This window comes from Ochotona curzoniae, unplaced genomic scaffold (assembly GCF_017591425.1).
Source record: "Ochotona curzoniae isolate NIBS_2020 unplaced genomic scaffold, NIBS_Ocur_1.0 contig_409, whole genome shotgun sequence".
NCBI lineage: Eukaryota > Metazoa > Chordata > Mammalia > Lagomorpha > Ochotonidae > Ochotona > Ochotona curzoniae.
This window is the reverse complement of record NW_024466121.1, coordinates 164,576-190,039: the sequence shown is the minus strand read 5'-3', so window position 1 is coordinate 190,039 and position 25,464 is coordinate 164,576. Positions and strand designations below refer to the sequence as shown.

The window sequence follows — 25,464 nt, the reverse complement described above, 5'->3', positions numbered from 1 at the left end:
CAACACCTATAAAGTACATGTCTCCTCAGTTCTGGATCATCAAATACAAAGACTGACGGTGAATTGTATGTATATTTAATTTGCAACTTTAATGGATGCAATTTAATGTACAGTCTACAGAGTAAAAACAAAACAAAAATAAGTTCTCCTGTATTACTTGTGCAACTCCAATACTACAATAGAATATCCCTTATTATTCTCTTAAAGGTTGTTTTCTCGAAATATTTTGAATCTAAGGAACTTTTGAGGGCATTGTTTAAATAAACTTGCAAGAGGAAGACATCACACCCAGTTTGTCCCTATGATTGCCGTTCTGCTTTTTAATAAAATTAAACAATCTCTTTAACACTGAGCCAAACTATTAACTCAGTGCCTGTAATAGTAAGCTGAGTGCAATTTTTTTTGTGCTTGTTTAACTTGCACCTTGTGTGGATGCAGCTAAATTTACAATCTATATTGCAACATAGGGTAAAAATAATATGTTGTTCTGCATATTTCTGCAATTCTGAAGCTACAATTCCATTATGATTCTGTATCAGATTGGTTCCTACAACAATTCTAAATAAGATTAACTTTGTAATCTGCAGACACACACACTCACACAAACACATGGCAAATAACCTGTTAGATGGGATTAGGAAGAGACATGTAAAAATGTGTAAATATTTCTTAAATCTTACATTGGAAATAAAGATATATAAGTATCCCTTGCCATTATTTTATAATTTTTAGTATGAACCTATTAAAATGATTTGTACTTTTTTATTTAGCTTTTATATGGAATTACATTTAAATTAAACTAAAATTTTAATTTCTTCATAGTGAACTGTGGCTTAGAAGGAAACCAAACTTCAGTCTCATACAAAACTATTTTTTTGTAACAATAACTAATATCAGCCACTCACAATCAACCAGTTGAACAGTATATATACATATACATATACACATACAGCAAAGGCCATGTTGTAGCATCACTGCTTTTGCACATGTTTGTGAAGCCCTTTAATTTTAATCTAAAGTTAGCAGGCTTTTCTCTGGTTATCTATTTACTCATTTTATTAGAAAAAAGAATGAACATAGCTGATATACAGAATTTTAAAAAACAGAATTAACATTTGAAATAGCATGTTTTAAACTTACATTGCATTCAAGATCTTAATCTCTAAGTGATTAAAAGGAAAAGAATATCATCATAGTTCAAGAGAAAAAGGCTCTAAATATCATGAATACAAATATGTCAATCACACCAGTTTACAAATACAGAACATTAAAACTATAGCAGAATATCTGTGGAATGTGCAGAATTTTCTTTTCACATTTGAATAAGTCAATGTTTTTGTTATTCATTTAATAATATTCAACAATTTTTAAGTGCAATATAGAAACTTATGAAGATTTATTCATTTTATCTCTCCGAGAGTGCAAAAACTTGCTGTGAGAAAGGACTCCATTGATATGACACACTGTGATGAAAGCACTTGAGATTTAGTGCTGTGGGATAATTGTAAAGAGTGTGAATACCTGCAACTGCAGATTTCAGTAGATTTTAAGAATGTGGAAACCCAAGAAGCCCATAAGACAGTGACAAAAAAACTCTCAATAGTCAATATTTCCTCATGAAACATGACCTTCATTCACATTTGTGGGCTTTCTGTCTCCTTGTTTTTCAAAAATTTATCAGAAAACCGGCGAGAAAGAAAGAGAGAAAGACAATCAGAGAAACTGGAGATGGAGGTACCTAGGGGAGTTCGACTTCAGGGCCTCGGTGGTGAGAGGTTCGGGGCCTGGCTGCTGGATGATCTGTATGGATGAAATTGATACACCAGCCTACCTGTCAGTCCTATGTAGGTTTTGTTATCACCAAAGAATAGCAACCCCACAGAGTCAATGTGAAGGCTAGGACTGGAGTCCAGTCTAGCAGGGCTAGATCCTAGTACCTAACACAATGTCGGAACAAAAGATGGGTCACATTAGGCAGGGCTATAATACTAACCAGCATGCGAGACAACCAGGTCAGTAGGTAGATTCTGTGTGTTTGTGTGTGGGAGGGTGGGGGGGGAGGTGTGGGTCAAACCCTGTGGAAATACAAGTCCCAATGGTCAGCTTCAGAGTTGGGGTAGAAATGGGCTTAGCTAGGTGTGACCATGGAACTTATCATCACTCCTGGGTACAGGGACCAAGATTAGGATGGCCAGATCCAAGTTGCAGCACTCAAATGTGCATCCTTAAACAGGATGTGGGGTGGGTCAGGCTGCAATGTACACCAGCTCATATAAAGCCAAGATGGAAGGACACTATGCTGGGCAAGGACCTAACAGCAGCTGGCATGTATGAGATCTGGGTCTAGGAGTGGCCCAAGTAGGGGAACTTGGGAAACTAACCTACTGGGTCATAACTCCCACTGCTGATCACATGGTCCAGGACAAGGGGCTGGGCAACTGGGGAAAGAAGTTCCAACTGATGGCTAATGTGCGGGTTGTTTATGGAAGGGTGTGAATCAGGCAGGGCTAAGCAAAGCTTGGCTTACCAGCAAGAACAGAAACCAGGCTAGAGCACAGGTCATGCTGAGCTAGGCTCTTATACATATTGGTTTACATGAGCCAGGGATGGGACTAGACTGAGCATAGCTAGGTTCGATCACCTGCCAGAACAATTGAGACCAGGGCAGGCCGAGTCAGGCCAGGATACAGAATCTAAGGCAAAGACCAAGTCAGGGAAGGGACTATGTTTACATGGGTTAGAGCAAGCACTGGCACGTATGCAATCTACGGCTGGAAACAGGCCTGATTGGGAAGCTAAGGGGACATCGTGGTTGAGTTGAGGTTCTCACTGGTGAGTGTGGGGGCTAGAGTGGGAGCTGTGTTCTGGTCTGGATATGGCTGCAGTTTTCATTGGTGCAAGTGTGGACTGGGCCTGGATCCACTGTGCTAGGCTAGACTCCACACCCACTGGAGCTCAGGAGGACCAGGGTAGGCTGAAAGACAAGCTAAGCTAGGTCTCTGCCCCTACTGAGCCATGTGTGAGCTGTGTCTGGGTGTGTACCAGGATTGGCTGGTCTGACACATCCAACAGGAAGAACTAGAATGGGTTAAAAGCCAGTCAGGAAAGGCCACTGTTTCTGCTAGGACAGGAGGTGGAATAAGGTGGGCTGGCCTGTGGACACATCAGCGTGTGCAAGATCTAGGACTGGAAGAGGTTCTGATGGAGAACGTTTGAAACTGTTGGGAGAGCCCAAAACCTTTGGACCCTGCACCTGTACGGGAGACCCAGAAGATGCTCCTAACTACCAGCTTGTGATTGGTTCAGTTCCAGCCATTGTGGCTACTTTGAGAGTAAACTAGCTTAGGGAGAATCTTTTTCTTCATATATCTGCCTTTCCAATAAAGAAAAATCTTTTCATATGAATTTTTTTTGTTTTACCTTTAGTTTTGATTATACTAACACAGATGATAAGGATGGTATGCTTCAAGGCTTAGGGAAAATTGGGTATGATCTTTGTGTCCAGAGTTTCTATTTCTTCTTGTATAATCCTTAAAAAAATTCAAGACACATGAAAAGTCCAAGGTGTAAAAGCCAAAATATGAGAATCATTAGGTGGTTTCTCTGATCACACGGAATTAAATTAGAAATTATTTTTAAAATAAATTTAAGGCACAGCATAGGGTACAGAAACATCTGGGCTGATGGAGCATCTTTGGATAGGGTGAAGCACAGGGAGCAGAGTACTGGGGAAAATTAGGGGTCAGACAGCAGGAAGGGTGCATCCCTAAGACACCTTGGACACAAGAATGTGCTGGTGATGGCAAAGCAGTGTTGCAGTGAACAGGAAAACCCACCAGTGGCTGGCAAGCAGCAATCCAGACTACAGTGATCTGGATCCAGCAGCAGACTCTCCTTGGCTCTTGTGTCAACCAGGTGGGAACTTGGGTTCGCACAGGGAGCTCAGGAGGCGAATGCAGTCTGAGACCTGCCAATCTCACTGAACTATTTGCACCAGCCAGAAGCAGAGAAATGGTAATGTGCTCCGGGCTCCATCCATCTTGTGTGGTGAAGCAGTGGGGAGGGAAGCACCAGCTTTGAGCCCTGCAGGATCTTTGTGGTCTCTGGAGATGAAGGCCCGGAGGTCATGGTGGGTGCCAGGCTGGTATCGTCTCCATGCTTGGACCCCAATTCCAGCCACCACATCCACACAGTGACCTGTCCCTGTGCCTGCCTGAACTCCAGAGACTGCTCCATTCACGGTGAGTAACCGAAGGGGGACGTTTGGAGGGCTGGCCGGGCCCAGGCCCAACCCGCCGCCATCATGGCACAGTGGATGGGATTGGGGAAGGGGTGCAGCAGATGGGATTGGCTGCCTGCTTTGAGGTTCTGGGTTCTGAATTGCTGCTTAGGTGTCTCCATGCCAAATCTACTGTACTTCTGGGATGTTAATCAATCCTGAACGAATCCCAACGACAGAGAAACTTTTCCTTTGAAGGTTAGCAAGGGAAATGAGACCTAGTAGGTTGGAGGAGAGGGACCAGATGATGTTTATAGATAAGACTGATATACCAAACACTACTCCATGCAAAAGCTAAGGCTCAGGACTTGTCTAGCAGGATCATATTCCATTACCTGACATGATGATGGGTCACATTAGGCAGGGCCATGGAATTAAGTAGCACAAGAGAGAACCCTATCAGGGGGTAGATTCTGTGGGGGATATGAGGGCCAAACCCCATGGAAATTCCTAAATGGATCAGTGCCTTAAATCTACACCCAGAAACCATGAGACTATTTAAAGGAAACATAGGAAGCACACTCCAAGATATAGCAACAGGAAAGGTTTCTTAGAAAAGACACCAAAAGCAAAGGTAGTCAAAGCCAAAATGAACAAATAAGACTACATCAAACTTAAAAGCTTCTGTATGGCAAAGGAAACAATTACAAAGTGAAGAGGCAACCAACAGAATTGGGAGAAAATTTTTGCACACTACACGAGTGACAGAGGAGCTTCAGAAATCCAGTACATTAAACAAATCAAAACAAAACAAAACAAAAAAAAACTAACTAACAACAAGAAACCCTATTGAAAAAAAAATGGTCAAAGGAAAGGAACAGTCATAAAAAACACACACACACACACACACACAAAATTCAAATGGCCAACAGACATATGAAAAGATGCTCAGGCTCCTAGCCATCAGGGAGATAAAAACAAAAACCACATTGAGATACCACCTAACTCCATGACTGGCTACATTTAAAAACTCTCCTAACAAAGCTGCTGGCATGGATGGATGTGTGGAGAAAGGTAAACTCTTTTGCTGCTAGTGGGAGTGTAGGCTAGTACTACCATTGTGGTAATAAGCTTGGAGAATTGCAAATAAACATGGCAAATGACCCATCTGTCCTGCTCATAGGAATATACCCAATAGAAATGAAACCTGCATATGAGTAAGGGATATATAATCCTATATTGACAGCAGCATAATCTACAATAGCAAAGACATGGAAACAACCCAGATGCGTAACCAAAGAGGAGTGCGTAAAGAAGCAGTGGTACATCTACTCCATGGAATATAGAATGAAATTATACCATTTTCAGCAAGATGTTCCCAGCTACAGACCGTCATGCTCAGAGAAATACATCAATCCTAAAAGAACAAATGCCAAATGTTCTCTCTGATAGAAGGAACCCATCATGTAAAGTCTAACTTCAGTAACACATTCAATAATGTTATTTATCGATTTATCTATTTGTTTTTATTTCCTTATTTATTTATTTGTTTACTTGTTTGTCTTTGGCTGCATGCCATGTGTTTTTATTTCAGTTCCACTCTTCCAAATACTTTCTTTACTCTTGCCAAATTCATGACTCGCTCAAGGATTACAGGCGCAACATTTCACACAGAGGACGATTTTCTTTCTTTTTGTCATCCATGCGTAGTTACCCAGTGGGTGTTTCCTCATGGTGCTGTCATTTTGTTGTTGCTCTCTCAATTCATACCGGTTGTTTACCTTCTTTTTGGTTCTCAATCATGGGAATTATAGTGAAAGAAATAGAGATTACTTACCATATTCCAGATTTGGGAAGCAAATTGGCAAGCACCATTGGTGACCACGCCCCCTCCTGCTGGCCCAACCGCTGCCTCTCTAAGAGTATTGGTTCTTTGAATCACTGCATAGTCACACATGCCAAACCCTACTTATGCTCTGGGATGTGAATCAAATCCTATAGATTCCATCCCAACGACAAGAGAAACTTTTTTCCTTTGAAGACTTGTTTATCACTGAACATTGCTGACCACCGAATAACCAGTCCTGCAAAAGCTAAACTCCTGGCTTGTCTAACAGGATCAATTATTCTATTACCTGACAGGATGGTGGGTCAGGAAATGGGTCACCTTAGCAGGCCATGGGATTAAGTAGCACAAGAGAGAACCCTATCAGGGGGTAGATTCTGTGGGGTATATAAGGCCAAACACTGGAAAATTCAAGCTCCACTAGTTAGCTCAAAAGTTGAAGGGGTGATGGACTAAACTAGGTGTGACCAAGGAACCTGCCAACAATCACAGGTTAATGAACCGACAGCAGTCTGGACTGGTCAAAGCAGCAGCACCCAAATGTGCATCCTGAATACGGTGTGGGGTGGACAAGGATACAACATTCACCTGCTCATACAAGCCTAAACGGAAGGCAAGGCTAAGCCTGGTACTGACCTAAAACCCAATGGAATGTATGAGAATTGGGTCTGGGAGTGGGTCAAGTGGAGGAAATTGGAATACTCCCCTGGCGAATCACAGCTCTCGCTGGTGAACATGTGGCTAGGTCTCAACCCCTACTGAGCCATGTCTGAGCCATGTGTGGGTATGACGAGCCATGGCTGGGCTGAAACATCCAACAGTAAGAACCAGATTGGGTTGAAGGCCAGTCAGGAAAAGCCACTGTTCCTGCTAGGACAGGAAGTGAACTGAGTAGGTCTGGCTCTTGGACCCCCTGGTATGCACAAAATCTGGCATTGGGAGAGGTTCTGATGGAGGGGCCTGGGCAATTCCTCTGGCAGGACACAGACCCGGCAGGTAAGCGCAAGACGCACGCTAGGAAACAGCCCAGAACAGGCCATGGAAAGTTTCCCACTGGCATATATTTGCAATGGGTCAGGAGCAGACCATGCATGAGAACCAGGAAGGGAGAGGGTGGAGCCAACAGAGGGAATATGGTGGGGTTCCACTGCTTGACAACTACTCCCACTGGAGAGCGTGAGCTGGGATGGGTGCAGACCAGACTAAGCAGGACTACAACACCTGTGGGCCTCCTGTGGACAAGATTAGGGAAAAGCCAGGCTGGGCTGATGGTTCCTCATGGTGCAAAAAAAATAATAATAATAATTAGAGTGTGTGAGGGATGTGTGAGCTTAGCCGCAGCATCAGATGTCAGAAGCTGGCACTGGGGGCTAATTCTGTCAAGTTAAACCACAGAACCACCTGCAGAGTGCATAATCCAGGTGTGGGAGCGGCCTGGGAGGGAAACAGTGGGTTCCTCTGGGTTGGGTTACCACTCCCACTGGAGGGCACAAAAACCAGGGCAGGGGCTGGGGTGGCTTGACAGAGAGACACCCAACAACATCCGAGAGGACTGGATAGTGGAGCTAGTTAGATGGAACTAGACTTCAATACCCATTGACATGTGTGAGAGCTGAATGGGATGGGGGAAATACTGGGCTAGTCTGCTACACAGACTGGCAAACCAGGGTAGGGGGTGGGCCTGGTGGGGATTATTATGGGTCCTTCCAACTAGGCTAATCCCACTGGTTTATGTGACGGCCAAGTGTGTGCTGGGCAGAACCAGGCTGGACTGCAACACCCATTGGTGCCAGTGGAAGACAGGGCTGGAAACACCACCAACCCAGTAATTGCAACAACCAGCTGATCAGGGTGATGCCAGACTCAGAACACTAGCCATGAAAAGACACAGGGCAGAACAAGTTAATCAGCCGCCTCAGCCATATGTTGGCAGTGAAAAACTGGGCAAACCAAGCCTCTATGATGGACTATATCAATCAGTGGATTCTTCCACAACCTCTTCATTCTTGAAGTTGTGAGACTGACAGCCATTCATAACTGTTGAACTATTAAAACCACTTGAGCAAGACCCTCAGAGCATGCCCCACGTAAGGGACCTGGGGTGGGTCAGAGATTGGGTGAGGCTTCCTCCTTAAAATTCCCCTTTACCTCAGATAAGAAGGAAACAATACGCAAATAATGGTTTAACTCATTTTCCTGTAGCAGTTAAACTTTTTTACTCTAATTTACTATGTAAAGATTGTCAAAAATATAATTTAAAAATGAGAAAAAAAGAATAGCATTAGCAGCCAATTTGTAGTTACCAAGATTTCACTCCTATTTGCACATCACAGCACATTCAGTGTGGGCTGGTTTTAGGAATTGCTTTCCCAACATTAAACATTGTTGTGACATTGAAAAAAATCATTAAGTGTCACTGAGTGGTAGAGTTACAGGACAATCTCAATTTTTAGTTTGTGCATCAGTTGCAAAGCAAAAAATTTTGTATTATACTAGAAGTATGACTGTGAACTTAAATACCACCTGCTGGGCATGACTAACAGCCCACCTACCCGTAACCTCAGGCATGGCATGCACTGGTGTGCAGAATATGACCTGTGACAAGACTGGAGGGTTTAAAGGGATACACATGTCTTATAGTCAATTACAGTGTCACTGTTGGGTGGCAGGCCTGTCAGGCACTGCTCTGTTGCCATCTTCTTTCCGAGTCCATAGCAGTTGTGCTCACTTCACAATAAATGGACATGCCCTCAAACTGTCCACACTGGTTCTTGTAGCTGGAGAACACTGACGCCTCACCCCCTCAGATGGCACCCTCTTGGGGCCATCTGGCTGGAAACCACTGAACAGGCTCAAAAGCAATAAAAACAGATTCCAAAATGGACAAACAACTAAACAGTTATTTCTACAAAGATCAACAAAACCCTAATTAGCACAAGAAGGTTCTCAGCATGATTCATCATTAGGTGAGTGAAAATGGCAACCACAATGAGATACCACTTCATACCCATTGCAATGACCTTCATTCAAAAATGTTCACAGAGAAATGGAAATCAGGTATGCTGATTGAAGTGTAAAATGATGAAGCTAATATTACAAATGGTACTCAAGGACTGCCTATAGTGTTAACCATCTCACAAACTTTGGAACCAGTACAGGATATCATCTGGCAGAAGCAGGGAGCATGTCATATTTTCATGGTCTGTCCAATTCCTTTGAAAGAAGTCAGTATCTATGGACTGAACTGTGGCCTGATGGACTGAGCTGATCATATCAGTGTAGTTCATGTCCTGTGTGTTCCACTTCCAAACCAGTTTCCTGCTTTTGCCCCGGGAAACCAATGGAGGATGGCTCAAGCTCTTGAGCACCTGCACCCGTGTGCCACATCCAATAGAGGCTCCTGGCTTTGGATTGGCTTAGCTCTTGCCATTGCAGCCAAGTGGAAAAACTTTGCATTTGAAATGAAAACCAAACAGAATGAACAGGGACCCAGTCTTATGGTTTAGCCAATAAAGAGACTGGCATCTCACTGGCATTCACATCCTGGATGCTCCACTTCTGACCCCACTCTCTGAAAACAGGCCTGGAAAGCAAGTGGAGGATGGCTCAAGCACTTGGGTTCCTGTAATCAAGTAGGAGACCTGGACAATACACCTGGCTCATGGCTTCAGACTTGCTCACCTCTGCACATTCTGGTTATTTGAGAAGTAAACCAGCACATGGGAGATGTCTCTCCATTTCTTTCTTTCTGTGCAGATCTGCCTTTCAAATTAAAAAAATCTTAAAGACAAAACAAACAAAAAGGAAACCTTGCAATAGCAAAATCACCGTTCAGTAGTGAATGGCATTGTGGCATAGCAGCCTAAGCTACCATCTACGTCACTTCCAATCCAGCTCTAAGTCAATGTGAATTGGAAACAGTGGGAGATGACTCAAGCACTTGGGTGGGAGACTCATCTGGGAGACTCAGATGGACCTCCTGGTTCTTCTGTGACATGGTCCAGCCTGACCATTGTGACCATGGGAAAATCACTCCGCAGAGAGCAGACATGTCTGGCTCTGTCTCTCCTTCTCTTGCTGCAAGTCAGTCTTTAAATAAATAAATAGGATGATCAGTAAACACCATTTCAAACTTGATATCCCACAGTCATTAACAAATTCTTGGTTTCCATTTGAATCATGTAATAATAACCATGTCTTGGCTATGGCATCAGAAAATCTCATGGGAAAGATTCAACAAGTTTGACACCTCCAATGTCTTGGTTATGACAATTCTGCCTTCTTTCTTATACTTGTCTTTTCATTTTAGTTTAAAACCATCATACAGTTCCTAAAATGAAATGTAAAACAAGTGAGAAGTAAACAAACAACTTACTGAAGGTGTGCGTGTGTTCTGCAGCCTTGGAAGCATGAAGCACGCCGCAGGGCTACACCTGCAAGAGAAGGTGGGCAGAGGGAGTGATGAGTTTTTTTGCTTGTTCCCAGTCTCCTTGGTGATTCCTACGGTGCTAAGTAATGTGAAGGCAGGAAGCAGACACAATGGCTGGAGAAACGAAAGCAATCAGCTTCCCTGGGCAAGAGTAGTGCTTTACAAGGACCAGGAAGTCTTTCTTGAAGCAATATCAGCAATTTCAATAACTGGCACTGACTAAACTAAAACAAACTCAAGGAAACAACTATTAGTTATTTTAAAATGTGACTAGGCCCAGCACCATAACCTAGTGCTAAAGTCCTCACCTTGCATGTGCCAAGACCCCAGATGGGTGCTGATTCATATCCTGACTGCTACATTTTTATTCCAGCACTCTGCGTGTGTCCTGGGAAAGCAGTCAAAGATAGCAAAATACTTTGGGACCCTGCATCCACATGGGAGACTTGGAAGAAGCTCCTTGTTCCTGCCATGGATTGGCCGTCTTCTGGATGTTGGGGCTACTTGGAGGGTGAGCCAGGTGAAAGAAGAGCTTTTGTTCTGTCTCTCCTCTCTATAAATCTGACTTTCCAATGAAAAATAAATAAATCAATACAATCAAATAATGTGAATGCCAAGCAGCAACCATTTTTCCACAACTACTCTTACTATTGCACAAATTACAAAATATCATAGGGCCCGGCGCGGTGGCGCAAGAGGTTAAAGGTCCTCGCCTTGCACGCCCAGGATCCCATATGGGCGCCAGTTCTAATCCCGGCAGCCCCGCTTCCCTTCCAGCTCCCTGCCCGTGGACCGGGAAGGCATTCGAGGGCGGCCCAAGGCTTTGGGACCCTGCACCCGCGTGGGAGACCCGGAAGAGGCTCCTGGCTTCGGATCGGCATAGTATCGGCCCGTTGCGCTCACTTGGGGAGTGAATCATCGGACGGAAGATCTTCCTCTCTCTCTCTCCTCTCTGTATATCCGCCTTTCCAATAGAAAAATAATAAAAATAAATCTTTAAGAGAAAAACAAAATATCATAGAAAATATCATATTGTCACTAAGATGTCCACTACACAGAAAGGATTGGGAGGTATAAAGCATTTCTCTATTTCTACAATGAGCTGCATAGGACTCCACGTAACGACTTCCATTGGAACACACTTGAGGTTCATGCTAACATCTGTAGAAGGCAAACATCTTTCCATCAGAGCAATTTTGTCCACACAATATATGAAACATAGATATAACACACAATGACATGCGACTCTGCCATTTCAGTGGCCCTAGCCCATAGATATCCATATACATGACAGCAATATAGCTTGAAATGTATTCTTTCTGGGGCAAGACGCCAAAGCTTAGAGGATAAAGTGTTTGCCTTGAATGCACAACGATCCCATATGGGCACTGGTTCTAATCACAGCAGCTCCACTTCCCATCCAGCTCCCTGCTTGTGGCCTGGGAAAGCAGTCAAGAATGGCCCTGCCTTGGGACCCTACACCCATGTGGGAGACCTGGTGCAACACCAGTTGGTGCAGTCACAGGGAGAGTGAGTCATCGGACAGAAGATCTTTCTCTCTGTCTTTCCTCCTCTCTGTATATCTAACTTTGGACTAAAAATAAATCTTAATAAGAAAATACAAAAAGATGGGACATGAATCCTATGGTAAGAATCAACCTGCAATGCTGGCATCCCATATGGTGCTGCTTTGGTTTTGGCTGCTACACTTACACTCCAGAATCCCGCTAATGGCTAGGAAAGCAGCAAAGCATGGTCTATGTCCCTGGGCCCCTCTACTCACATCAGAGGGCAGGAGAAACCCCTAGCTCCTAACTAGGACCAGCCCACCTTCAACTAATGAACACATTTAGGGAGTGAAAGAAGGAGGAGAAAGAAGATCCCTCTCCGTCTCTATTTCTTTTTCTACAATGCTGTCTTTCAAATAAAAATATGGTGAAGATGGGAGCCAGGTGTCCTCATGCTCAATAAGAGCCTCATCACCCTTGCGGGCCCTGGGCCCATTCCTCTCACACCACTCAGCAGAGCATGGTGATGACAACAGGTAACTGAGGACAGAAAAAGTGCTGATGTCATCTTCTGCTGGCACTCAGCACGAGGGGGAGGACTGTGTTCTCAGTTGCAACTGCCTGGAGAGCAGTTCCCACTTGACCTGGTCCTCATGGGGGAGGGAGGAACCAGGTCTAGATTCAAATAACATGGAGTCTCCCCGCCAGGATCAAATCTTGATTTTTCTTCAAATATGAATCCATTTGCTGTCTCTCTGGCACCATTTGAGAATCTTCATAAGAACATTTTTTTTCCTTTTCTTTAAAACTAGTTTTTGAATGAGGGTTGTCATTGAGACACGACAGCTTGAGCCACTACTGGTACTGCTGTCATCCAGGTAGCAGAGCACCGGATTCTGCACCCGCCATTTGCTTCTGGTCAGTGTATAAAATACACCTGACATGGCAGGGAATGATGCCAGGAATTAGGCCCTGATACCTACATGGAAGACCTGTCGGATCCTGGAATAGAGACCCTGGGGTCATGGTGGGAGTGACCTGGTGAATGCAAGTTCTGTTTATCCTTTCCACTCTCATGAGTGCTTGCATACTCTGAATGTGCATGTCTCTACTTGCCACACAAGTAGGACACACTAGGCAAAAGAAAAATGAACTCAGTGATATGCATCCCATTAATGATCCTCATGATTTGTGTGCTTCAGAGGCTTTGATGATATTCACATAACATGTTTTAATCTTATAAGTACAATATAAATTTTCTTTTTACGCTTGCAAATGTCACCCCAAGCTCACTACATGGGCAATATCAGCTTCTGTGTTGACAAATACTCTTATCATGTACTTGACAATTTGAGTATTACAATTGCTTATCACAGAACAAAAAAATGCATTGATTCATTTTTTGTGCAACCATGGTATTAGGCTTATGCTTTTGGAAACGCATCATTCCATGTTTGCTTTAGTCCCAAGTACTACTTTCCAGTAACTGTGATTTAAAGTAGTAGGTACAGACATAGGAAGACACCCTTCATGCTGACTGTTGAGTAGGACTATTATGTCTGGACATTGCTTCATTTCTCAAATTTTAGAATGTATATTTTGAAAATTACAAATGTTGTTTAGTGCACATGTTACTTTTATCATTCTTTCTACTTAATGTTTTGTGGATTACCCAATGTTGACCTGCATATGTTCATCAAGCATATTCACAATGCTGTATATATGCTTATACAGGTGATCTGGGTATGTGTGGGTACGATTAGGCATGAAGCACTGCTGACAGAGATAATATTTAAAATGAAACCATGAGCAATCATAATGCTAGTTTCAAAAAGCAAATAAACTTCAAAGTTAATTGTCATTGTGTCAGATCACTGGCTCCTTCTAACTGCTCTAGACAGAAACGGGTTTCCCTAAATTTTATACCGTGGGGGCTGGATCCCCAATGTGACATTACTTTGAGACAGACAGCACATTCTTTTCTTTTCTTTCCTTTTTTAAAATTTCTTTTCATTGCATTGTCACATATACAGAGAGGAGGAAAGATAGAGGAAGGTCTACCGTCTGATGATTCACTCTCCAGGTGACCACAATGGCCAGATATGAGCCGATCGAAAGCCAGGAGGCCGGAGCCTCTTGGGTGCAGGTCCTGAGGCATTGGGCCATTCTTGACTGTTTTCCCAAGCCACAAGCAGGGAGCTGGATGGGAAGCATGCCCAGCAAGATTCAAACCGGCGTCCATATAGGATCCTGGCACCTTCAAGGCAAGGACCTTAGTCTCTAATCCACCATGCTGAGGATAAAACAGTACATTTTTTTCTTAAATACTTTTTACTTTTTCATTACAAAGTCAGACATAAGAGAGGAAGATCTTCTGTCCATTGATTCACTCCCCAAATGACCACAATGGCTGGAGCTAAGCTAATCTAAAGCAAAGAGCCTGGACTCTCTTCTGGGTCTTCCACAAGTCCAGAGTCCCAAGCCCTGTCCTCAACTGCTTTCCCAAACCACAAGCAGAGAGCTGAATGGGAAGTGGGGCAGTCGGGATTAGATTGAACACCCATATGGGATCCCAGCACGTATAAAGCAAGGACCTTAGCTATTAGGCTATCATTGTTGGCCCAAGAAAAGCACTTTTAAGGAGGTAAATACTGGGCCTAGCATGGTAGCCTAGTGGCTTTAGTCCGCACCTTGCATGTGCTGGATGAAATATTTATACTGGTTCTTTTCCCGGATGCTCCACTTTCCATCCAGCTCCCCGTTAGTGGCCTGGGAAAAGAGTCAGGGGTGGCCCAAAGACTTGGGATCCTGCACCTATGTAAGCAATCCAGAAGAAACTCCCGGATCCTAGCTTTGGATCAGCTCAGGTCTGGCCTCTTCATCCATTGCAGAGTGAATGAGTGCATGGGAGATCTTCCTCTGTTTCCCATCCTCTCTGTTTTTAATATTCCAATAAAAATATTTAAAAAAAAACTTTAAAGAGTGTGATTACCAGAAACGATAGTCACTGTGAATCCACTTCAAACTAATTTCAGTTCCTTTAAGGATGCCCAGGGACAGAGCAAACACCATGAAAGCTGTGAGTTGGCCAGGCAGTGACCTCAGGAGAAAACAAATCTATTCTCATCTTGTTCTTCAATGTTTAATCATTAGAACCACAAGAAATGAATGATAAGACTTGGGATGGTGATTATTCCAGGTTGGGAAGAGTGAGACCTGGGGACAGGAGGGAGATGGAACAGCTAGCAAAGAAACTGAGACAGAAGGAACAAGATCCAGGGTTCCATCCCAGCGTGTGGTGACTGCACTTCACAATATGATAAGCTTATGCAGGACACTGGAACGGAGGACCCCGTGTGCTGTCTAACAAAGCCTGGGCACCTGGTTTACTCAGCTTATGACATATATGTACTCAAATACTGCACTGTACCTGATGATAGCATTCAAGTACATGCTGATCAAAACTCACTAGAATTTGTTTAAAATCAGAGTCATACCTTCAAACTAACAGTGAGCCATCTGAAACCATTAAACAGTTCCAATCTACACAGTATACAGTACAGTTACCACCTTTCAAACTCATAATTGCATTTAAACTTTTTATCTATTCATTTACATTAGAAATTCAGATTTATACAAAGAAGCAGAGACAGAGAGAAAGAGCTTTTATTAACTGCTTCACTCCTAATTGGCCACAGTGGGCAGACCTGAAATGATCTGAAGCCAGGAGTCAGGAGACTCTTCAGGGTCTCCCATGGAGATGCAGGGTCCCAAGACTTTGGGCTGTCCTCTATTGCTTTCCCAGGTCACAGGCAGAGAGCACGATAAAAAGTGAAATACCCAGGACATGAACCGGCCAACATGTAGGATCCTGGCTCATTCAAGAGAAGGACGTTAGCCACTATGCTACCATGCCAGGCCCTTTTGAATTCTTTCAAAACAATTTATCATTGGCTTAAATGTGAGAATCACAGTACAAGAGTCAAACACAGAAAGACTGAGATCTTCCCTCCACTTGTTCACTCCCCTATGGGCACAACAATTAAACAAGGTCCAGCCAAAGCCAGGAGCCTGGAATTGCATTCAAATCCTCCACAGGGCTGCAGGTGTCCTAGAAATTGGGAATTGAGATGTTTATGTTATCTTCCACACACTGTAGCAGAAAGCTAGGTCATAAAGGGAACATCCCAGTGCCTATAAAACTGTGTCACATAATGCAATGTAATTAATAAATAAATATATACATACAGTCAAAAAAAAAAAAAAGAAAGGGAGCATCAGAGTATAACTGATCCTTATATGAAATGCTGGCATTGCATGCAGCAATGTAACATGTTAACTTACAACATCCATTCCAAGTATCATTTAAATACTCAAAACCCGGGACTGACATGGTAGTCTAGCGGCTTAAGTCCTCACATTCAGAGGGATCCCATATAGGTGCCAGTTCTAATCTTGGCTGCTCCACTTCCCATCCAGCTCCCTGCTTGTGGCCTGGGAAAGCAGTGGAGCACAGCCCGAAACCTTGGCACTTTGCAAGCACCCATGTGGGAGATCAGGAAGACACTGCCAGATACTGGCTTCAGATGGGCTGAGCTCCGGCTGTGCTTCACGTGTCGAGTCCACTTGAGGAGTAACCTAGAAAGCAGAAGATCTTTCTGTATCTGCTTCTCTCTGGATATCTGCCTTTCTAAATCAATCTTTAAAATAGGCAGATGAGTAAGCAGTAAATAAATAAATACACATATAAATAGACAAACAACATTGTAATCAAACCACAGGGCTGCTTTTCTCATCGAACCTCTTGCTCCTCTTGTACATGATTTGCAGTAAAATTTCTTGGTATTTTGTACATGCCACTGTGGGAAAGCTAACCTTGAACCTAGATAGAAAGAGAGTTACACTGCTTTTGTTGCTTTTGTTCAGTTGTGCCTATGCACTTGAAAGGAAGAATGATGGAAAAAGCATGTTTTGCAAAATGTTTTTGTTTGTTCTTCTGATTGCCTTGAACAGCTGTGGCTGTGTCAGACTGACTCTAGGCCCAACCCCATGCCTTGCAGGTCACATGTGGATGGGAGACACTCAAGTACTTATGCCACCACCAGCTGCTTCTCAGAGGCATTAGTAGGAAGCTGGATTAAGGGTAGAGTAGAGACCTGTGCTGTAGCCTAGTGGCTAAAGTCCTCACATGAACACACCCCTGATTCCATATGGTCACTAATCCATGTCCTGTTGGCCCCTTCTTTCATCCAGCTCCCTGCTTCTGGCCTGGGAGGGCAGTCCAGGACGACGCAAGGCCTTGGGACCCTGCACTCGCTTGGGAGACTCGGAAGAAATTCCTGGCTCCTGGTTTTGGATCAGCTGCATCAACCATGGTGGCCACCTGGGGAGGGACTGAGCAGACAGATGATCTCTCTGTCTCTCCTCCTCCTGTCTGTGTCTCTCACCTTCAAATGGAAACAAATAAATCTTAAAAATAAGACAGAGTGGAGCATCCAGCTTGAATTAAGTGCATTGAAATAAGATGCATTCGTTCCACCTCAACCAAAATATTCTCCTCACAATGTTTGATTCATTTTAATTCTACTGTCAACTCACAGACAACATATTCAAAATTGGATCAATGTACCCCAGTGGACACTAATGACTAAAAATATGACAAACAAAAAAAAAAGCCCCATACATGATGAGTGTTCAGCCTAGCAGGTAAGGAACTTCTACCTTACACTGCAGTCCGTGGGTTCCATTCCTACTTCTGACCTTGACTCCAGCTCTGTGTTAATGCAGACCTTGGGAAGCAGCGGTGATGGCTTAAGGCCCTGGGGTTCTGCTACCCACAGGAAAAATCCTGCATTCAGTTCTCAGCTCCCAGCTTAGCCCTCATTGATACTGTGCAGCTGTGGGCGTCTCAGAAATAAACCAGTGAATTCAAATTCTGATTCCTCTCACATCCTCCTAAACAAATGGAGAAATTAATCAGAAAGTACAATGTGATTTTGGAGGGTGGGTCATTGAAAAATGGGTTTAACACCAAACAATGGTACAAATATTCACTCTTACAATTTCCCTACCATTTAATCTATAAATCTTTATTCAAAATGACACTGCCAACACTGAAAAAATTGTTAGTTTTTAATAAGTATGACAGTAATTACACACAGAAAATGTTAAAATACTTGGGACTATAACACACCTTAACTTCTCAAGAAATAGTACAGTACAAATTAAAATTGGGTTTAGATTATATGCAAAAGCACAAGGCATACTCTAAGAAAATGATACAAACAAAAATATAGGAGACACATATCCTTGATATCTTAAGAAAAGACAAAAAACGCTATCCTATAAGTGCTCAGTTAAAACGAGGAGATGTGGGTCTGTGGGTGAAGGGTGGAGAAACTGCGAGGAGACCCTCACCCTATACTGGACTTCCTGTGTTTCCGTGAAAGCTAAGCACCAGTTGTGAAACACTGCCAATCTTGCCAATCGTGTTTATAACTAGTGAACCATCAAAACCACTTCAGCAAGAATCTCGGAGCATGTCCCACATCCAGGACCTGCGGAGGGTGGGAAATTGGGTGGGCCTTCTCCTTTAATACCCACCTTTTAAACTTGAAAGAAACAATATGGAAATAATAGTCTTACCCGTTTTCCTATAGCCCTTCAACCTTTTTATTCTAATTAGCTATGTAAAGACTGTCAAAAATATAACAAAAAATAAAATAAAGCTAAACAATGAATTCCATCTTGCTGCTAACGCACACCCTGGCAGCAAGCAGGGAATTTCTCAAATATGCAAGTCTTTGCAACTGCTGTCATGGACACAGATTTACTTCCTGGCTCCTGTTTTACCCAGGCCTTGTCACAATCTTGCAGGAATTGAAGGAGTTAACCATCAGATGGTAAATCACTGTGTCTCATGAATTTTTACATGAAATATATGAATAAAATCTTATTTAAAATAATGAGATCAACTCCCCAGGGGTGGGGACGCGGAGGCCCAGGAGGAGGGGGAAAAAGGCGGAGGCTCCCGGCTAACACTCCTCTGCATTGGATACCAATTCTCTTAGATCCCAGAGACCCAGAAAAGGGGAAAGTTATCCCTGTTCCCTTCCCTCCTCCTCCCCTCAGCCATAGCCATGGCGGAGGCAGGGGCCGGGCTGAGTGAGACCGTCACTGAGACAACGGTTACCGTGACAACTGAGCCCGAGAATCGGAGTCTAACCATCAAACTTCGGAAACGGAAGCCAGAGAAAAAGGTGAAATGGACAAGTGATACTGTGGACAATGAACATATGGGGCGCCGCTCATCAAAATGCTGCTGTGTTTATGAGAAACCACGGCGTTTGGCGAGAGCTCCACGGAGAGTGAAGAGGAGGAAGAGGAGGGCTGTGGTCATACACACTGTGTACGGGGCCACCGCAGAGGACGACGTCATGGAACCCTGGGACCGACTCCCAGCACCCCTCCCCAGCCTCCCGATCCCTCCCAACCCCCTCCAGGGCCAATGCAGCACTAAATTCCTCTCTCCCCACCTTTCCTGTGTGTGTCTGGCCCTGAATGTATCCACGTGGCTACTTGGGGACTAAACCCATGGTTTCATCCCTTCTCCGGCCCTCTCCTTCCCTCTTCTCTGCCAGATAGAGAGAAAAGGAAGTGGAAGTGGGCAGAGATCCTGGAATTCTGACTTGCTGCTATTTCCAGAACCCAGCTTTTCCGGGGTTCCCTCAGCCCTCACTTCTCTCAGTACCCACCCTCCTCTCTCTCCAGGGATCCAGGCACTTTGGTCCCAGGCTCTGCCCTTTGTTCTCACTGCCAAACTGCCTGTCCTGGGATCCAGTAATCTTGGCCCCTTGCATTCTCAACTTGAGTCCCAAATACTTAAATTAAGCTTTGTCATCTTAACCACTGTCACTCTCACACAGGGCAGTGATTCCTTCCTGTGCTGTGCCAGGTGGGCATGCACTGCTTTCCCCTCATGCCTGTTGTTGACAGTAAACAGTCCTGATCAAGAGATAATGCTGACTTTATGAGGGAAAAAAAAGTCCAGTTGCTAAAGTTAAATAAGTTGTATCTTGGGGGAAAGAGTGGATAGTGTTGTGATTTTCAGGGCAGATGGCAGCACTTGGCATTGTGGAAGAGCTCTGGACACTGAGGGGTTTATGCTCTGCCTTATTGCACTCTGTTGAACCTGCCTCATCCCCTCTACAATTCATGGGGACATCTAGTCCCCATCGTGAGAACTTAAGCAGTGGGGACGGGCAGCACCATGTCAGAAGCCAGCAGGATACATCAGTGCAGGCAACTGGTGCCCTCATGGTTTATAGCTCGGGTTCTGCTACAGAAGCCCCGTGACGTTCGTCCCTGCTGCACTCCCTTGACTTGTCTACAAGGTCGCTGTGCCACCCGAGGCCTCTGCCCAGCAGATGCCGCCCCTCAACCTGGGAGCAAAACTGTGAGGAAAACAAGACTGTCTGTTCTGACGGCTGGAGTCTGTGCTCAGCTGCCATCAGCAACAAGAAATCTGCCCAGACCTTTACAGGGGCTACACTGAGGACTGAGCTGTGGGCTTGAGACGCTGTTTCTCAACTCACAGAATGCAGCGTCAAAGGGAAAAGAAATCTTAACAAATTTAAAAAGGAACGAAAATCAGGGCCCAAATCAAGATCAGACTGTCCCTGGCCACTCTCCCCCCCTCACTGCACAATTTGGAAAGATGGGAGTCCCAAGATTCAAGGTCAGGGCTGCAGAGTGGGACAACAAGGTCCCCCTGCCGTCCCCTCCCGCCCTGGGGCCCGAGGAGATGCGCTCACACACTCACCCTTCCCAGCTCCTGAGGAGTCGGGTGTCCTCCAGAGGGCTCCTGCGGGCCACGGGGTTCACAGGGCAGCACTGCCTCAGCTCCCTGGGCCTCTCTCAGGAGCAGGACCAGCCGCGGCAATGGCGCCACCTCTACACATCAGCCCCCTTCATCCACAGGCTTTCAAGGCCGCGCGTGATTGGGCGGCTTGCACAGACGTCAGACTGTGCGCAGCCAATGAGATCGACCCTGGTCTCAATGGTGGACATGTGTGTTTTAGGGCCGTTGGGGGACAAAGGGGCGGGGCTGCACCTCAGCTGTTGGCAGTTGGAGCTTCCCAACAGCAGGGGACTCTGTCACTTCTCAGATAAGTCCACCTGCTGGCCTCTCTCCTTCCCTCTCTAGTTCAAGATCCTGTTGAAGTCTAGAATCCAAAAAATGGGTGACAATCCCCAAAACAAGTTAAAATACACTGAATGTTCAGTAGGTTTTGAGGCTTTTCTTCTTTGTGTTGGTTTTTGGCGTTGGTTCATTTGACTGCGTTTCTTTAAAGATCATTTATTTTTATTGGAAAGGAAGATATGCAGGGAGGAGAGACAGAGAAGAAGACCTTCCGTGGCATGTGTCACTTCCCATGGTACCACAAAGGCCTGAGCTGAGCCAATCTGAAGGCAGGATCCAGCAGCTTCCTCTGGGTCTCCCATGCGGGTTTAAGGTGCCAAAGGTTTGGTCCGTCCTGGTCTGCATTCCCAGGCCACAGGTCTGCTTCCCATTCAGCTCCCTGCCTGTGCCCTGGGAAAGCTGTCAAGGGCGGCTCAAAGCTTTGGAGCCCTGCACCAGATTGCTAGATTTCCCAGCTTCTGGCTTTTGTTTGCCTCAGCTCCAGCTGTTGCAACTGCTTAGGGAGTGGACACAATCATTGGACACAAGATCTTACTCTAATCCTAGTACTAACCATAGCATTGATCCTAATCCTAACCCTGAACTCAGTCTCTTGACTTTTGATAGCTTAGCAATCAACCTGGTTGCCACAAGAGCTGACCAGATGCTGCTGTTGCTGTCGGGACTGTTGTAGTCTGAATTGCTTCTCTCCAGCCACTGGTGGGTTTTTCTGTTCATTCACTGCAAGACTGTTCTGCCATCACCACCACTTCCTTGTGTTCATGGGGTCTCCAGATACCCCCTACCTGTTGCCTGACCCATATTTTCCCCTCTTTAATCTGCTTCCTGTGCTTCACCATTTGTGAGGATTCCCCATCATCCCAGACGTGTCTCTACCCTAAGGCATGCCTTAAATTTATTTTTTAAATAACTTCTAACTTAATTCCATGTGATCAGAAAAACTACCTAATGATTTTTATATTTTGGCTTTTGGATCTCGTAGTTGTCATGTGGGTTAAAATTGTTTTAAGGATTATACAGGAAGAAGAAATTAAAAATTTCGAAACAAAGATCACACCCACTTATTCCTAACCCTTGAAACTTCCCATCTTGATCATCTACGTAAACATCATCAAAACTGAAAATATATTTTTAAAAATTCATATGAAAAGAGTTGTTTCATTTTTTAACTGGAAAGGCAGGTATACTGAAAGAAGGTGATACAGAGAGAAAGATTTTCCATATGTTGGTTCACTCCCAGACTTGATTCAGTGACTGGAACTGAACCAATCAGAAGCAGAAATCAGGTGCGTCTTCTGGATCTCCATATCTCACTAAACCATTCTTTCTTTTTATTTAAGATTTATTTTATTTTTAATGGAAAGGCGGATATACAGAGAGGAGAGACAGAGAAGAATTATTTCCATCTGATGATTCACTCCCCAAGCGGCCAGGGAAAGCAGGCAAGGATGACCCAGGCTTTTGGGACTGTACACCCGCGTGGAAGACCTGGAGGAGGTTACTGGAGCCAGGTTTGCATTGGTTCAGTGCCAACCTATGGTCACTTGGATAGTGAAACATCAGAGAATCTTCCTCTATCTCTCACTTTGTAATTAAAAAAAAAAAAACTATTTAAAAAATAATAGCTAGGACCCGGCATGGTGGCCTAGTGGCTAAAGTCCTCACCTTCAGCGTGCCAGGATCCCATATGGGTGCCTGTTCTAAACTTGGCAGCTCCACTTCCCATCTTGCTCCCTGCTTGTGGCCTGGGAAAATTGGCTTTTCAGATATACATAAATCACCTGTCACTCTGTAACCGCATGTGCTGCCAACCGTGGAGTTCCTGGCTTCAGCCAGGTGAGTGCCGGTTGGAATGAGCAATGGCTTGCTGAGAATGTTTTCATAAAGTAAATTGATAATTTTTTAGAATTTTTTGGTAATGATTCTTTAATCAAATGGTGGAAATAAAACAACTGGATGTTGTGTAAAAGCTTGTGATGCTTCCTATGAAATAAGGAAGGCAACTATTCTGAGTTGTCTATTATGAGCATCACACTGTAGTGCTCTGTGTCTCACCTTGCCTTCTGTTCTGCCAATCATGCACCCTTCCTGAGCTCTGAAATTGGCTGCAGCTGGTCTCCAGCAGAATTAGCTTAGAGTTACAATTATGGTAATAGTTATGGTTACACATATGGCTATGGTTATTGCAGGAATTAGTGTTAGCTTTAGGAATTTGATTTGTGTTTGAGCTGGGGAGGCTCCAAGTAGGGTCATCATTTCAGTCAAGGGGCATTGTTAGGTAAAGCATAGAGCTTGGCTTAGCATTGCACACAGGGTTGGACTTAGGGCAGTGTTATTATTAGCGTTAGGGCTAGAATTTGAGATTTGGGATAGTGCTGGTATGAGAGCTACAATAGACTACAGTTGGTTATAGATTTAATGATAGGACTTGAACAAGGATTACGATTTGGGTTACGAATAGATTTAGAATCAGGGCCAGACTGAGAATTAATAATCAGTTTAGTGTTAGCAATAGGGTTATGGTTAGTGCTCGCAGTAGGGCTAGATGAGAGTTAAGATAAGGGTTGTGGCTAACCCTAAGCATAGACAGTAGCAGTCTCAAGAACTAACCCCAGGCCTAACTCTAACCCCAACCGTAAACTTTATCCTAACCCTCAATCTCCTTCCACCCCTAACTCTAAACCTAGTACCAACCTTTGCAATACTCCTAATCCTAACCCTGACTGTAATGTTAACTCAATCTCTTGACTTTTTACATCTGTAGCCATCAGCCAAGCTGCAGGCTGAATTCTAACACTAACATTGACCCAAGTCTTAAACTCAATCTGAATATGCATAATTCTTTTTCATATATAATTTATTCCTTTTCATTTCAAAGTCAAATATACAGAAAGCAGGAGAGACAGAGAGGAAAATCTTCCATCTGATGATTTACTCCTCAAGATGTCGCAATGGCTGGGGCCGCACCAATCTGAAGCCAGGAGCCAGGAGCCTCTTACAGGTCTTTCACATGAGTCCCAAAGCTTTTGGCCATTCTAGAATGCTTTCCCAGGAGACAAGCAGGGAACTGGACAGGAAGCAGGGCTGCTGGGATTAGAACTGGAACCCATATGTGATCTCGACACATGTAAGGCAAGAACATTAACTGCTAGGCTATTGTGCTCGACCTAGAAGAATTCATACTAAGATACTAGCCAGAACCCTAACCCTTGCTGTGACCATGCCCCTAACCCTATTCCCAATATCCCTGATATAGCCCTAGTCTTAATCTAAATCTATCGACAATGCTAATATTAACAAAACTCAAACCCTAGCCATTAACCTAAAACTAAACATAGACCGGGCACTTACCCAACTCCTATCTCAAAACCTAGCACTGATACGTATTACAACCTAGGGCACATCCTAAACCAGAAATGATTACCCCTAATTCTTGCCTCATACTGACACTAGTTCAAGCTCTAGCCCAAACCAGAAATGTGATCCTAACCCTAAACAGAAACTGAGCCATAGTCCTAACCCTGACTCCAGCACTAACACAGATCTGGTCATCAATGTAATACTAAGCCTAGCCGTAATACTGAACCTTACCATAGATGAATTTCTAAAGCTAACCCTAATGCTAACTCTAATCATTACCCTGATTACACCACTAAACGCAAATGCAACACTAACAGCCAAAACCTTAGTCACAAACCTAACACTAGATTTTGACCTAACCTTAATCTTAGAAGAACTGTAGCACCAGCTCATACCCTTACCTTAACTCTAGCTCTAAGCATAATAATTCCAGCATTGACTCTAACCTCACCATAATATGAAAATTAACACAACACAACTTCTTAATCCTCAATGTAGCCACATTTTTAATCTTAACACTAATTGTAACCCTAACTGTATTCTAAAATGACAGAGCCCTTACCCCAGTCCTAACAATAACCCTCAATCTAGCATTAATGAAAACTAAGTTTGAATCTAAAATATAACCCAAAGTCTACATTTAGCAATAATCAAATCTATCTGTACCTAATACTAATCTATCCCTAATATTAATTATCCTAAATACTAATCTTGATGCAAATCCTACTGCATGCAACATACAAAAAGTGCTCTGTACCTAATGCTAGTTGTAAGTTTAAACCTAACCCTAACCATAGGGCTAACCATAGCTCAAGTCTCAATCCTTACAGTCATCTCACTACTAAACCTAACCTTTAGCATTAGACCTAGCCCTAACCCTAATTACATCTAACATTAATC

General features: G+C 43.9%; 1 pseudogene; it reads left to right on the top strand.

Moving 5' to 3' along the window:
• The first annotated feature begins 19,109 nt into the window (after positions 1-19,109).
• Positions 19,110-19,891, top strand: LOC121159195 (annotated as a pseudogene).
• The last annotated feature ends 5,573 nt before the right edge of the window (positions 19,892-25,464 follow it).